Below are 14931 nucleotides of genomic sequence, written 5' to 3' on the forward strand. Positions count from 1 at the left end.
AATAGGTCAGAAAAATCTAGGCTAGCTGAGCATGCTTGTTCCTCCTCACATTATATTTGCATGGAACAAGCAAAATTAATTCATAAAGAAGACCATTATTTAAAAAGAAGAGTAAAAGAAGCAATTGAAATCAAAAAAACCTCCAATAATATGAATAGAGGCGACGGTCTAAAGTTAAGTGATACCTGGAAACCCCTATTAAATAAAATAATAAAACAATAATCATAATAATTAATAAATATATAATCATTATAATAAAAATTATAATAAAAAAAATAAAAAATAAAAAATAAAAAATATTAATTATAATAATAATAAAAAAAATTAATAAATTAATAAATAAATCAACAACAACAACAATAATAATAATAACAGATTTATTTATTTGAAATTTAAATAACAAATTATATACATATAAATAAACAACAATATAATAAAATTATAACCAAATAAACAAACAATAATAATATATAATAAATATAATTAAAACCTATCTGAATAAATTGGTATTTATTAATTTATTTTTATTCACCTATAATAAATAAATAAAAATAATTAACAAATAATAACAATAATAATAATATATAATAAATAGAATAAATACCTATTTGTTAGGTACTCATTATAAATAATAATATATAAATAATAGATTTATTTTATTAAAAATATAAATAATAAATTATATCTATAAATAAATAAATAATATAATAAAATTATAACCAAATAGATAAGCAATAATAATATATAATAAATACCTATCTAAATAAATAAGTATTTATTAGATTATTGTTATATTAAATAAATAAAAATAAATAAAGAATAATATAATAAAATTATAACCAAACAAATAAACAATAATAATATATAATAAATATAATAAAAACCTATCTAATTAAATAGGTATTTATTAATTTATTTTTATTCATTTATAATAAATAAATAATAATAAATAATAAATTAATAAATAATAATAATAATAATAATAATAATAATAATAATAATAAATAAATAATAGATTTATTTTATTTTAAATTTAAATAATAAACTATATATGTATATATATAAACAATAATATAATAAAATTATAACTAAATATATAAATAATAATAATATAAAAAAAATATAATAAATACCTATCTAAATAAATATGTACTTATTAAAAATAATAATGTACAAGTAATAGATTTATTTTATCTATCTATATATATATATATATATATATATATATATATATATATAAACAATAATATAATAAAATTATAAGCAAGTAAATTAACAATAATAATATATAACAAATAAAATAAATACCTATCTAAATAAATAAGTATTTATTAAATTGTAAGATAATCTTTGGCAAAATCACATGACCAATCTTTTGTCGACGCGTTTCGAACCAACCAGTGTGGTTCATCGTCAGGACAAGTTGAAGAACCAATCCAGCTTAGCGTGATTAAATAGAGCGTGCAGAGACCCCAACAGCTAAATTCCTAACGGCTAATTTGACCTAGAGACCCTGGTCAAACTACTAAAAAAGGCAATTAATATTTCTCGAAAAAGCTAAAATTAGGTAAATAAAGGAATCCATTTGGTAAATTTAACGTACATATTTTAATTAAGATGGTCATTATATCCCATAATATATATTAATTAATCCATATTTAATTATTATTCCAACGTAAAGGTAATCAAACCCTATTATTCTAAGAATTTAGTTATACTAGATCGTTGTGTGATAATTATTTAATGGTCTTTGGTAAGTTAGATCTATATCATATTTAATATTTTTTAAATAGATTGGTCCATTAAATCAATAAGTTATATAAATAAATAATCTAAATCTTCTTGATAATTAATAGATCTAAACAAATTGTTAAACTATTATTATTCCTAGAGTTTAGTTATATTAGGTGAATATTATAACTAATATTATGGTAAATCATAATTACCTAATAATCCATATTATTTATTCCAAGGTAAATCTATTATTACTTATCATTTAAGGTTGATATGTTTATTACTAAAACTAATATTATTGGTATCTCATAATTTATCCTTTAAACCTACAGGTTAAATCAATATTTATTAAAAAGACTTTTATTCCAAATTTATTAAGGTTAACAATGTCATTATTATTTATTATTATTATTTATAAGTTAGGTCTATATCATATTCATTATTTAAATAGATTGGTCCATTAAATTAATAAGCTATATAAATTAATAAAAGTTTATTAAATAATCTAAATCTTCTTGATAATTAATAGATCTAAACAAATTGTTAAACTAATATTCTTAGAGTTTAGTTATATTAGGTAAATATTATAACTAATATTATGGTAAATCATAATTACCATTAAACCTAACGGTCAATAATCCCAAAATCTTTTATTACTTATAATTTAAGGTTGATGTGTTTATTACTAAACTAATATTATTGGTATCTTTAAACCTAAAGGTTAGAACAATATTTATTAAAAAGAATATTTATTCCAAATTTTTATTAAGGATAACGATGTCAATATTATTTATTATTAATATTTATAAGGTTTAAAACGAGTTTTTTAGAAATTAGTTAAAGGGAAACTCAATTCTAAGGTTAATCTAGAAATAATTAAATAGTATAAATACTGAAATTTTGGTAAAAAATCTAATTATAATATGTCCAATAGTATCATAAACAGGTAAGGTTGATACAATAATAGCCCGAAACAAATCACTAACTCAACCGCTCCAAAATAATAGGACAAAACTGCCAAAAGAAAAATAAAGGAGGGGGAAGACAGAAACCCTAAGACTTAACGAAAAGGAAATGAGGAGGCTAAGAAGATAAGGTTGGGACCCAGCAACTGCTAATCTTCCAGCCATCATCCCTATTAAGGTTGATCGGCCTTTTCTCAATCTCCAGGGCCTCTCTAAATTTGCGATGGTGAAACTGCGCAATTTTGGCAATGACTTGAGCCTCCTCTACACACACATGATGCATAGTCTTTCCCGCATGTTCAGCCAGGGCCGAGGAGTTGGTCCTCCCATGTCTTAAGTCAGCCGAATGCTCACTAATCCGCTGATTAATAGAGCGACCAGTCTCACCAATATAAGGGGTCCCACAGGAACAAGGAATGACATAGACGCCCTTCATGTCCTTAGGGTCAACCGAGTCTTTCACCGACCTGAGGGAACCACAAATAGTATTGAGAGGTCTAAAGGTTGCGGGCACATCATACTTCCTCAGAATCCTAGCAATCCTGTCCGTGGTTCCTTGGATGTAAGGAAGGTTCACACCCATGATATGATCATTGGGAACGGTCAATTTAGCCGTTAGGAATTTAGCTGTTGGGGTCTCTGCACGCTCTATTTAATCACGCTAAGCTGGATTGGTTCTTCAACTTGTCCTGACGATGAACCACACTGGTTGGTTCGAAACACGTCGACAAAAGATTGGTCATGTGATTTTGTTGAAGATTATCTTACAATATTATGGATCACAGAAGTCTAAATTCCTCATTTATTAAATTATTTTTTTATAAAAAATAAATATAAATAAATCAATAATAATAATAATAATAATAATAATAAATAGATAATAGAGTTATGTTATTTGAAATTTAAATAATAAATTATACATATATATAAATAAAGAATAATACAATAAAATTATAACTAAATAAATAAATATTAATAAATATAATAAATAGCTATCTAATTAATTAAATTAAACAAGTATTAATGAAAATACCATTCATAAGCCGACTACTAATGAAGACAACAACAATATTTTTTCAATTAACTATTAATAAGCTCCGTAATTTTCACACTCTCTCTTCTCAAAAACAAATCTCATTGCCGTGATGATGGACTCACCAAGCTAGTTCGAAACGTTGGTTTCAAATCTGTTCACAGGTTTTTCCTCAAAATAAAAAATAAAAAATCTTACTTTTCTTGAGTGTTTTTAGGAAAAAATATCTAGATATTTGTGAGTCAATTCATTCCTTTGACCCTTGGAACTACTTCTAGTTTCACTAATTTTTCCCCTGGCCTAACAACTTGAGTTAGCAGGGTCAGTAACACACCATTAGGCTTGGTAACAAGCTTTATAAGGCAGGTTTCAGTGTGCATCCAACGTTAGTGTGGATCGAGGCTTGTAATTGTGGTCTTTGCTTTAGTCATGTTGTCTTTCCCTCTGAGTTTATGAGGAGGTAATTTTGTTGTATAACAATGTGCAAGGAAGATATGGTTGTACTAAAGAGAAGATCAATAAAGATAAGAATTTTTGAATCATTGTGTGTTTTCTTGCGCATCTGCCTATTGCTTGTGTTTTGAGTTTATGCATTATCTGTTATAATTGTACGCATGGGGTTTTAAGGTTAAATGTTTGCTTAAAGACCATAACACAAAGATCAGATCTGTAATACTTTTATTAATAAGAAAGTACACCTGTGCGGAAGCTCGATACTAGTATAAGAGTGGTACGGGGCTACAGAAAGGTTCACGACCCCTCCAGACCACATCAAGACATCACAAGGGTATGGAAACCTGGTTCTAGCACCCTCCCTTGCTAGCTCGGGTGAGATCTCAGTCCATGCCCCGCGAGCTGTTTCCGAAAGGGTCAGTAGCTGCCGGATTTGTTTGGCTAATAACTCTTCCGAACCTGGGTTAGGGCCCAATAATCTAACACTCTCCCTTTCCTATCTCCCATTCTATTATCATCCTTCTTCTTTGCATTCTTGGGTACAGTGAGATTGTGCTGCTGCAATGGCTTAGCCATCTCATCGATTGTTTTCCTCATGAAATTTTCTTCGGGATGAAAACCTTTGGAACAGTAGCTGGAAAGTGTTCTTTCCTTCTTCTTCATACCCTTAGGCAAAGATGAGCTCTTTGAAGATTGTATGGGTCTCTTCTTCTTCAATTCATTAAATTTACCCTTACATTTTTTCTTGTCTCTTTGTTAAGGGAATAAGTGCCCTAGGGCTTTGGGTTGGAACCCCAACAAAGCAGCAGAAAACTACAGTAAGAAACACTCATACAACTCAGGCAAAATTCTTATATAATCAAACTATGTAAGAGCAACTGTACCCGGATGTCCTTCATTCGAGTAGGTCCCACAGGGTTCAGACCCTCTGCAACTCCCGATGTTCTTCAAACTTGAAAATCATTCAATCCAAACATACATAGCAATATAGAGGTAAAGCATATTCATGAAATTGACTTTATATCATATAAGCAAATGATTGATCATACATCAAAATAACATTCATATATGAATTACAACACTATTTGATGCATAAACAAAGTTAATATCGGAAACAAGACAACGTTTCTTTTTATTGTAGTAAGCTATAAATAACATGGAGAGAATTTACGTGAGTCTTCTTCTTCCAGCTCCAAGTGGAACCGTCCTCCGGATCCATCTAGTCCCAGTCTTCAACAACCTCTTTCCATAACCAATACCATGATATCTCAAGCAAGAGGGATAATATCTATAATCAAGGAAACAAGGATTTCTTGAAACTTGGGGAAATGCATGAAGCATAGGGATACTTCAGAGTTAGATAGGGATAATCTCAGTATAATAAATCTATCTGTTCTCCTTTAAGGCCTTCCCTTAGAGGTGTATTTATACCTCTCCCAATTAGTTTTTTAGTTGGGAAATAGTTGGGCCATGGGCACTAGGAGGTGATCAACATGTAAAACCCGTGAACTCCACCCATAATTAAGGAAATTTAATTTTTTTAAGTGTTTTAACACATATACGCGGGTTGGGTATTGACTGACCCGCATGTACACACTTTTATCTCAGGGAAAAGTAGTGTACAGGGAATAAAACACTGTTTTTAAAATATTTGGACTAAGTCTAGAAGGAGGGGTTGCCCTAGGCCATAAACCAAATATCAAAAATACCAAGGGTGGTAAATGGTGCTATAATAGATGCCCCCTAATATATGAGGTTAGAGGGGGTACATGATGACCGAAATGTATTAAGTATATGGAAAGAATCCTACCGAGACTGAGAAGGACTTCACCAGAATTCATCCTGCCAAGCCATCAAAAGAGATCAGAAAGAAACTACTGTCTGAGGTGGGCATACCCATGCTCAGAAAAATTAAAGCATGTTCGCATATTAAGTACAACCGGATACAATATGTATATAAGTACAAAGAAACTGAAAGTACTTAATGGATCATTTGATTGTGATCGTAAAAGTACATGTCTGAATATCACATATAAGAAGATGATCAATGATGCTGAAAGATAAAGTTGATTAATGATGTCAAAAACTGATCCCAATAGTACCAAATGAATGCGATGAAATAAAATGATACTACATCGCAACTCGAATGCCAACATATAAGATGTCACTGTGAAGAGTTGCAACATATAAGGTGGATGGTGTCAACTAGAAGCAACGAGAGCAATTAACAAGTAATACAAAACATGCTGATGCAACCCAAGGTCATCACCGACTATCGTGGTACATTTATACACAATGGGAATAAATGATCTGAGGTCGACCACGTGAGAAATCATTTGATTACCGATCATTGATGTATACCATTAACAAACGTGAGACTACTCATTGATAATGATAATGAGAGTCAAGGTACCCAGTACAATCTAACAAGTGTGAATGAATGAGCTGAAGTCAAACACCTAGAAGAATCTATCAATTAGGGGAAAATGATGGTTTCCCACTTTCGATAGTGAAGGAATCTGCCACTAATGAATGCAAACCCCAAGGTACTTCCAAATGGACTCTAGATCTTTTTCCCAGAGCAAATGAGTTATAGTCGATAGGAAAATGTCTGCTGGAAGGAAGGCATTAAGGCATCCTTCATCAATCCAGCACGAGTGTAACGTGTAGGCCAATAATGTGGAAGGAATCAGATGAAAAAGATGTAGTAACCCAATCGAAGCACGTTTCCGACGTTCGCAAGATGTGGCTAGCGCACGATAGAAACCGTCTGAACCAACCAATAGTGAAAGTTGACACAGAGGTGAGGAATCGACCAACAGGGTCAAATGGAAACCAAGGCACTACACGAATCCCAATGTGTGATAATGAAAGTTGATGTCGAACAAAAGGGAAACCACTCAGTCAAATACCCATGATACTGATCGATGCTGAGCACAAGGTGTCCTATAAAGAATGAAAATAGGGCTAGGGTGTGGCTCTAGGTCTGCCCTCAGAGCAATATGTCGTAGTCGATAAGGACAAGACCCACTAAAAAGAAGTCAATGGAGACCTTCTCAAACTGGCATGAGAAAAGGACCAATATAACTGATGTGATGACAAACATGACACTGACAACGAGGGATGGCCAACTGAAAAATAGGTCAAGAGACACCGTAGAGAGGACGACTCAGGCTTACTTCCCTTGAACAAAAGAACGACTCAATGATGACTATATGGCAGCATATGATAACTCTGTATAAGTTTGTCATGCAAGAGGCATGAGCAAACTCTCCATATGATTGGAAGAGGTAATCAATCAAAGGAGTACTGACTCAATAAAAAGGTTAAGGCATACCTAAGTCAAACTAAATCCTGCCCAAATGGAGGAGAGACTTTCTTTTGAGTGCTTTGTTCAAGGGAAACACGACTGACTCTCGCTGCCAACAAAATATGGAAATGTTGTCCCGTTCCCGCTCTTTTTGGAATATATATTTTTTTGTCTTTTTCTTTAAGCTGGAAAAAGAATAAAAGAATGCTATAGTATAGTGGAAAGAACAAGTGTCAGAGAAACATATGATCTAGTTCCTGGGAGGGGAACATTCCTATGCTCAATGTAGGGAGGCAAAACTGGTCAAGGACACTCAAAGGGATGCTCTTTCCATGGGTAAAAGGATGCATCAAGTTTTAGAAGCTAAGTGATTGCATGGTTTGATTTTGCAGAAGACATGGTCAAAGAAGTGGCTTAAACATGAGTCTAGGTGAAGCTGGCTCAAGGCCAAAAGGTGCAAATAGTCAAAATTCAATGCAATAGTAAAACTCAACACAAAGGAGCCTCTAGGGTATAAGGCCATAAAGAAGCGTAGAAGAAAGGAGAATGTGTCTTCAACGCATCAGTCATGGCAGGAGTAAAGAGGACTCCTGAGCCTATTCAGTATAGCAGCATGGGAAACAAATGTCAGCAAGGTTCTAACTAAGATGCCAATGTAAAGGATGTCTCTACCTGAAACAAGTCTGAGTGTGATGAAGGACCCTTCCAAGACCTTTTACTTTCATGATGTGTTAAATTGCATTTTAAAAGAACATAAATGAATACATCTGCATGTGGAAAAGAAGAGGAACATAATAATCATCAGCACATGAAAACATAAGCGTTGATAATGCAGTTCGTCGAGAAGGGACTATGTCTCTGGGCCCCGGTGTCAAGATGGTGTAGGTCGCTGCATTAAGTGCTATCAATAATGGTGATGTACATAAGAGATGATGTCACAACCATACAAGGAAAAGTTCCCTCATGCAGTAGTGGCTCTAAGAGGTGTTCCACAACTGGAACTCTCAATCAAAAGACTCCTATCAGTATGACACAAAAACATGCATGATGAACATCCTACTAACATGGCATAAAAGGGATTTAAAAAACAAACATGCATGATGACAACAAGAGTATCCAACCAACATACATTAAGGGATCTCAAAACATAACATGATGAGTTATGACAACAAGTACATCACATAAAAGATTCTACATCAAATCAAGCAAGGAATCATGACAACATGTAATAAACAAGATCCTACATCAACATCAATCAAGGATATGTGCAACATAATGCATAAAGAAGAAGTACATGAACAATGCATATTCCTCACAACCAAGGGCCATCTGGAGAAGTGGATTTCACACTATTGAAGCTACCTGGACCATCAATCTCAAGGCATTGATCATATGAAGATGACTTCTCACACATGAATGTGGACATCTGCACTGGCACTTAGAAAAGTGGCTAGAATAAGAAATGAGAGAATAAGAAATCTGAATACGCCATCAGATTTGTGGTGTCGAGTAGTGCTGAATTGACTATCCAAAATCCGAATTCTGAGAAGTTGAGAATTCTAGGCTCAAGGAATCTTTTAGATTCCCCTGGGATTCCTCAAAGATTCTGTTCCATGGATGGATTGTAAATCTGCAACTCAGATGGCGAATCTGATCTCTCCATTGCAATCCCTGCGAAAAACCATGAAAAACAAGTATAAACTTGACTATATTCTGAAATGTCAAAATTTTACCTCAGGAAAATTTCATGGCTCATGGTTTCGCTCCTTATTTTTGCTGAAATCATGGTTCCATGTGCATTCTGGAAATGACCAAAAATGAAGAACTCTGATGAAGAAATGAACAACACCATTGCGCTCGTGGTGACAAGAGGTGTACAAACCATATAAAATTTGTCGAATTCTGACAAAGTGAAAATTTTGCCCTCCGTGCCTACCTGTTGCCTCGAAATCTATGCTTGCAGTCTCTCTCCTCTATCTCGAACTATGTGCACTGAAAAAATTCCTGTTTAAATAAAATTCCTTCAGCGGATTTAGCAAGGGAAAGTGGTTGGCGCATTGGTAAAAGAGGCAAACGGTTGAGGAGAGGTCGGGGGATCAAATCCTGTCCTCTCCATATATAAACTTTTAACAACCCGAAATGATGTATTAATGGGGTCAGGTCTGCATTGGGTAGCCCGCCCCTTAAACCATGCATACTACATTATCGGCGCATTAAAATCAGTGATCGGCCTTTGAAATCGGTGCTTAACATGGTATCAGCGTTGTATCGATGGCAGATTAATCGGCAATCGATGATCAGATATGGACGTAACCATATATATATATATATATATATATATATATATATATATATATATATATATATATATATATATCAATGTGATATGTGGGGTTTCACCAATATATATATCGGCAATATATAATCGGCGATCGGCGTGGTGTCAACACATTTCAATAATCGCAATCGGTGGCATATATATCGGGTTAGGGCGACAGGGGTGTGGGCCAGGTCCACAACTGGTGGCCAGCCTACCCCGATATACAATATATATATGATTGATATATATGTGGAGGTTGTGGAGGAGGGTTTGGTAGAGGTTATGGCCGCCGATCCTGAATATATGATTGTTGCAATTTGTTTATTTAAAGGGTTCGGCGGGGGTTATTGCCACCGATCCTAAACAATATATATATTGAACATTGTTGCGATTGCGATAAGGCCGGTGGGGGTAATGGCCGTTGGACTTAACATATATGCAATTTGTTGTTTAAAGGGGCGATTTGGTCGGCGAGAGGTTGTGGCCCATCGGCCTTATAATAATTTTGGTTTATTGTTTTTATATAGTTATATTAATAACTATATATTAAAATGAATAACCATTTTCCATATTTAAAATTATTTTTGTCTCTTATATGGGTTTAGGAGACCAATGAAAGAACGCCAAGTGTTAATGGTTGATGGGCTACCATGTGGGTCCCACTTGCTTACTGGGATTCCATGTGGCACACTGTGGGCCCATATTTTCCCTTGTCATGTCCAACTTTGAAGAGCTCTATCTTTCGAATACGAGCTTGGTTTGATGAACCGTTCACACCACTAGGATTAGGACGACAATATCTTCGATCTGGTCCTGGGTCGAAGTAATTATGAGCACTTTTGATTTTTGAGCCATCTTTGTCCTGCGTGTCTCTATGGAGCCACCTGGATCAGTCCTCCAAAAGCATGAAAAAATAATCTGCACTTTCTCTGTACCCTGTCTGCATCACAAGCATCTTGAAAAGGTCTCGCTTCCATCTCCTTCACCTTTGTTCTTTGGAGCCTTAAGTGACGAGTTGCCACCTGCTACCTCTGCAACCTGTAGTACATGGTTTTGCAAATTACATGCTTGAATGACATGACCAAATAAAGACCCAAACGACCCATACTTGCCACAAGTTTATAACACATACTCGGTGGTCAAGTTTACAACAAGATGGACACAATACTCCAGCTATGACAACAAGGCCATCCTATCATGGTTGCTTCAAAAAGTGATGGAAAGCACATCATCACTGCAACACATGATTTACATACATAAGGCCAAACACTATTGTTTTGACAAGTTATGGAACCATAACATCACTTTTAGAGTTTTAAAATGCAACTCAAAATATGACTCAAAACATGACCAGACATCATTGTTGCTAACCAAGTGATGGAAACACATCATCACTTTTACACTTCAAAATGCAACAAATGATTTACAAAAGAATGGCCATGAAATGACAACATGTCGAAAAAACCATTTTTCACTTATTAATGTGAATGGGTCACCTCCTTGAGGTGGTTTTGCTTGTCGAACAACTGCTCTTCCTAGTTCATGCACCGACGCTTTGTCTTTAAGGCGCTGCTCTAGATGGAGCTTACAAAAAGTGGCTCTTTGATGGTCATTTCTATCACAATGACTGCAGTAGGATTTCTTCCTCCATATCTACTTAACCTGTTTCTTTTCATACTTTTGAGAGGGTCTTTCATGCCTCATGAGTGTTGTCATTATTTTCCAACACTTAGAAAAGGTATGGTTAGGTAAACCACAAAAGGTACATGTTTTTTGATGCCTTGATCTTCATTCATTATTAACAACATGATCATAATCAAACTGAACATTCGAAGATCAAAAATGGTTATACCCTCCTTTGTTGTTTCTGATGTCAGTATGGCAATGACAGCTTGCCTCAACTCTCTCCCTATAATGGACACTGCCATGGGATGATGGGGATGTTTTCCCATCATTCTCTTTTCCTAACGATGTCTCGAACGAATCTAACACCTTCGAGAACTCTCCTTTAGTGTATCTCAAGCCTACAAATGGATATCCATGGATAAACTCCAAACGTGGAGTTATACCGTAGTTATTAGCACCAAGTTCTTCTTTTTCCTCGTGCCTCATCCTTGTAAGGAGCCCCATGTTTGTCCTTGTAATTGGGATCTCTAAATCTCCAACAGACATCATAATATGAGAATATGAAATTGAAAGGAAATCAACATCTTTTACCTTCTCTTTCAATTTGGAAAGAATAGATGAGGGTTTCTCATCATCCGTTGTTGGTGGTTTGCTTGTTATCTCAGTGCATTTCCCAACTTCTTTCCTGACATACCCAAGTCCTTCCTGACGTGGTAATTCCTATACTTTGATGGGGTTGACAATGCCTTGGCCATTAACGCCCAAGCCTTTTCCTTCGTACCCCATTCTCTTCAGCAGTTGGGAGCCAATTCCTGTGGTGTGATTTTCAAACACAGCGAAATCATCATCAGGAAACATACATGAAGATGGAGAACTACTTTTTACCTCACATGAGTCTCGCTGCAGCTTTTCCAAGGCCTCATCCTTTTCTTGTAGTTGTCGTAGCAAACTTTGTTTCTCCTCCTTCTCTTCATGTAGATGCATCTTCAATTCAACATTTTTTGTTTGAAGATTATGTTTGTTTTGATTCAGTTCTTCCATGGCCTCTTCTGTGGCTTGCAACTGAAGCTGCAACCGCTCTTTTTCCTCTGTCTCTTTCTATAGAGTTTCATACACAATTTCAAATTTCTTGGCAATGTTGAGCATGGTATCATACACCAATTTTTCATCCTCTATCATTGTTCACACTGCAATTCACATCAATGCAAAGACCTCTCTGATACCACTTGATCCAAGTCCGGGTGTGATGAAGGACCCTTCCAAGAGCTTTTACTTTTGTGATGTGTTAAATTGCATTTTAAAAGAACATAAAAGAATACATCTGCATGTGGATAATAAGAGGAACATAACAATCATCAGCACATGAAAACATAAGCATTGATAACAGAGTTCATCCAGAAGGGACCATGTCTCTAGGCCCCGGTGTCAAGATGGTGTAGGCCGCTGCATTGAGTGCTATCAATAATGGTGATGTACACAAGAGATGATGTCACGATCATACAAGGAAAAATTCCCTCACGTGGGAGTGGCTCTAAGGGATGTTCCACAACTAAAACTCTCAATCAAAAGAATCCTATCAGTGTGACACAAAAACATGCATGATGAACATCCTGCCAACATGGCATAAAAGGGATTTCAAAAACAAACATGCATGACAACAACAAGAGTATCCCAACAACATACATCAAGGGATCTAAAAACATAACATGATGAGTTGTGACAACAAGTACATCACATAAAATATTTCACATCAAATCAAGCAAGGAATCATGACAACATGTAATAAACAAGATCCTACATCAACATCAATCAAGGATTTGTGTAGCATAATGCATAAAGAAGAAGTACATGAACACTGCATATACCTCACAACCAAGGGCCATCTGAAGAAGTGGATGTCACACTGCTGAAGCTGCTCGGATCATTGATCTTAAGACATCGATCGTATGAAGATGACTACTCGCACATGAATGTGGACATCTGCACTAGCACTTAGAAAAGTGGGTAGAAGAAGAAATGAGAGAATAAGAAATCTGAAGAAACCATCAGATTTGTGGCATCAAGTAGTGCGGAATCGACTGTCTAAAATCTGAATTCTGAGAAGTTGAGAAGTTTGGGCTCAAGGAATCTTTTAGATTCCCCCAGGATTCCTCAAAGATTTTGTTCCATGGATGGACTTTAAATCTGAAATTCAGATGGAAAATCTGATCTCACCATTGCGATCCCTGTGGAAAACCATGAAAAACAAGTATAAACTTGACTATATTCTGAAATGTCAAAATTTTACCTCAGGAAAATTTCATGGCTCATGGTTCCGCTCCCTGTTTTCGCTGAAATCATGGTTCCGCGTGCATTCTGGAAATGACCAAAAATGAAGAACTCTGATGAAGAAATGGACAAAAACATTGCGTTGGTGGTGATGAGAGGTGTACAAACCATATAAAATTTGTCAAATTCTAACAGAGTGAAAATTTTGCCCTCTTGCAAAATTCATGGTTCCTGCATTAAAATATTAATTAGTTGCCTCGAAATCTATGCCTGCCTGTTGCCTTGAAATCTGTGCCTACAGTCTCTCTCCTCTATCTCAAACTATGTGCACTAAAAAAAATGCCTATTTAAATAAAATTCCTTTGGCGGATTGACCAAGGGAAAGTGGTTGGCACATTGGTAAAAGAGGCAAATAGTTGAGGAGAGGTCTGGGGATCAAATCCCGCCCTCTACATATATAAACTTTTAACAACCCGAAATGATGTATTAATGGGGTCGGGTCCACATTGGGTGGCCCACCCCTTAAACCCCACATACTACATTATCGACGCATTAAAATCGGCGATCGGCCTTTGAAATCAACGCTTAACATGGTATCGGCGTTGTATCAACAAGGGATTAATCGGTGATTGGATATGGATGTAACCATATATATATCGACGCGATATGTGGGGTTTCACCGATATATATATATATATATATATATATATATATATATATATATATATATATATATATATATATATATATATATATATATATATAGATATATATATATATATATATATATATAGATATATATATATATATATATATATATAGATATATATATATATATATATATATATATATATATATATATATATATATATATATTGGCGATCGACGCGGTGTCAACACATTCCAATAATTGCAATCGGTGGCATATATATCGGGTCAAGGTGATAGGGGTGTGGGCCGGGTCCACCCGTGGTGGCCCGTCTACCCCGTGTGGGAGGGTTCGGTGGAGGTTATGCCTTCCAATCCTGAATAACTATATATATATTTAACATTGTTGCGATTGCGATAAGGCCGACGGGGATTATGGCTATCGGCCTTAACATATATGTGATTTGTTGTTTAAAGGGGCGATTTGGTCGGTGGGAGGTTGTGGCCCGTCGACCTTATAATAATTTTGGTTTATTGTTTTTATATAGTTATATTAATAACTATATATTAAAAT

This window comes from Pinus tabuliformis, chromosome 2_1 (assembly GCF_031772625.1).
Source record: "Pinus tabuliformis cultivar Carrire ecotype Pingquan chromosome 2_1, CPIR1, whole genome shotgun sequence".
Classification (NCBI taxonomy): domain Eukaryota; kingdom Viridiplantae; phylum Streptophyta; class Pinopsida; order Pinales; family Pinaceae; genus Pinus; species Pinus tabuliformis.